The sequence below is a fragment of the Sceloporus undulatus genome, chromosome 2, assembly GCF_019175285.1.
Source record: "Sceloporus undulatus isolate JIND9_A2432 ecotype Alabama chromosome 2, SceUnd_v1.1, whole genome shotgun sequence".
NCBI lineage: Eukaryota > Metazoa > Chordata > Lepidosauria > Squamata > Phrynosomatidae > Sceloporus > Sceloporus undulatus.
Genome location: NC_056523.1, coordinates 308,236,692 through 308,239,189, shown reverse-complemented (window position 1 = coordinate 308,239,189; position 2,498 = coordinate 308,236,692). Strand labels below are relative to the sequence as shown.

The 2,498-nt window shown below is 43.0% G+C and overlaps 1 pseudogene; it reads left to right on the top strand.

Moving 5' to 3' along the window:
• Positions 1-778: 778 nt before the first annotated feature.
• On the top strand, positions 779-1,385 carry LOC121923557 (annotated as a pseudogene).
• Positions 1,386-2,498: the final 1,113 nt, after the last annotated feature.

Sequence of the window (2,498 nt, the reverse complement as noted above, 5' to 3'; positions counted from 1 at the left end):
TGGCATCAGAGAGAGATCGGGTGGAGTGGGGTCCCATATAGGAATTGGTGGCAAGCGTTGAGACTGACTCCACAGACATGGTGGTCAGTATTTCCAATGTCATAAGGCCAGACTTACATCCTCATAAATTTTGCTATTCACATGTATGATCATGAACATCATTGTCCATGATTGCAAATATTCTTCTAAAAACCCTCCTTAAAAGCCAGACAGTTGCATCAACGAACAAATTCTGTAGTGCGGGAAAGCAGGAACTAATGGATTATTTGTGCAGCCTGGCCTGCCAGCAAGCAGCAATGTAATGAGGGGTTGTGACAGGACGCTGCAATAGTTCCTGCAGCTGCTCATTGCCAACATGACGTGCCTAGAACAGGATGGTGCTTGAACACATCATCCCATAGCAGCCCACTGTTTCAGCATTGCAGAACTCCTTTTGTTTGTTGTAGTTGCCTGTTGTTTAAGATGTGTAGGGAGGGAGAGAAGGGGCAGCGTCAAGCGTGCCGCTGAGAGATTCGCCGACCCACCCAACCACCCAAACCGCCCAACACCCACACCAAGCCCCCCCCCCCCACACCCCACAACAACCCACCAACAACCGCAACACCCACCAACCACCACAACCCCTGGAGGGAGGGAGGGGAGAGGGGTGGGCGTTAGGTTCTGAGTGACGCTGGAGAAAGGACTCCCCCTCTGCCCACCCCCGCCCCGCCCTGAAAGGAAACTTTGGAAACACAAATCTGGGGAGCCAGAGACCCTCCGCCTCCGCGCAGAATCTAAGATGTCCACTGAAGGGCAAAGAGTTGATGATAGTCAAGCACTAGCGGAGGCGCTCTGATGGAGATCAGCGAGAAAGGTTTAAAAGATCAATAGAGAGAACAAGGTTAGCCCAAAAGAAGGAGGGCAAATCCTTCATAGCAAAACACTGCAAACTTCCAACTAGTGCAAAAAGAATTCCAGAAAGAACTTGCAGAAATTACTTAGACCCTCTTTCCAAACTGTAGGTGCTGGACCAAAGGGAGACAACATATATGAATGGCGATCAACTATTCTTGGGCCCTCCAGGTTTCTGTATATGAGGGAGAGTTTTTTTCCATTTTTTTTTGATATTACTTCTCGCCAGACTATCCCTTTAAGCCACCTAAGGTTACATTTTGGACAAGAATTTATCACTGTAAGATAATAGCCAAGGAGTGATTTGCTTGGAATATTTTAAAGACAACGGGAGTCCAGCATTACCATACAGAAAGTTCTTCTTTCTATTTGTTCACGTCTTACAGACGGGCAACCTGCCTGACCCCCTGGTTGAAGTAGTGCTACTCAGTAAATGACAAATCAGCAAGCATGACAGAATGGCAGAACAGTGGACCAAGATGTATGCTACATAGGAATCTGCGTAGACATGCGGGACCTGTGCAAGCACATTCACTAAGTGCATCAACAGCCCCTCCCCTGTTTATTTTTTATTTTTTACATTTTGGAGCATTTTGTGAGCAAAGTTGACTCCCTCCCTGCTTTCCACCCTTTTATTGTTATTTTATTCTTTTTATTTTATTTTATTTCTCTGTTTCAAACTTGAAAACTGTATCTTTAAAATATAGATTGGGAAGTTTTTGGTTACAGCGCAAGGAATTGTGAATCTGTATAGGATAGAGCTTTGTCACAAAGCTTTGTATTAATGTTTTATTTTTTCTTTTGTGTCTTTGGAAAAAAAACAAGCAAATTCAGAACTATATCTGTTTTCTACTTAAATGTAGTGTTTAGGGTTATTTTTTTGTACGAAGTCCTCTAATGGGTGGGTGCATGTTTATTGGGACAGATTTTGTACAAAAAAGTATAAAATTCAAGAATCACTGTGCATTACGAAGACTGTCTTTTAACACTAGCCTTCGGCTTCCCAACACAAGGCTGTGCTGGGTGAACCAGATGATATGTATTTGAATTTACTTAAAAGAAAAGTTCTTGTAAATTTCTTAGGGGACCTGCCACTTTTGACTGTGGATCAAGCTGATGTACACTGTAGTAATAAAGCACTCATAAAAACACTGTGGCGGATTAAAAAAAAAAAAGATGTGTAAGGGGACTGGACTGGGAGACAGATCATAGCTATATCATCATGTAGATATTTCCCTATAGGTTCTAAGCCATAATTTTCTGTACTACATAAATGGATTGGTACAGGAAAGAGTACTGCATGAACAGATACAAAAAGTGGTCACCCTGCTAACACAGTCCCTCTATTGTCATGTGCTCACACTCTGCAAAGTAATGTGTGACTATTTCAGAACGGTCCCCTTGATGTATTGCAGGCAGATGGATGTAGAGCATGTACAGTTGGTGTCACTAGGGTTAGCATCACCCAGTGCGGTAACTTGGGGTGCCCAATTCCCCATTGACCTCCGCCCAACCACATAATAAGGGAATCCTTAGTAGTGCTTTTTATAACTAAAGTACTCATAACTTTTTAATTCCATATATCCCTGAATGATATGGCATAATTG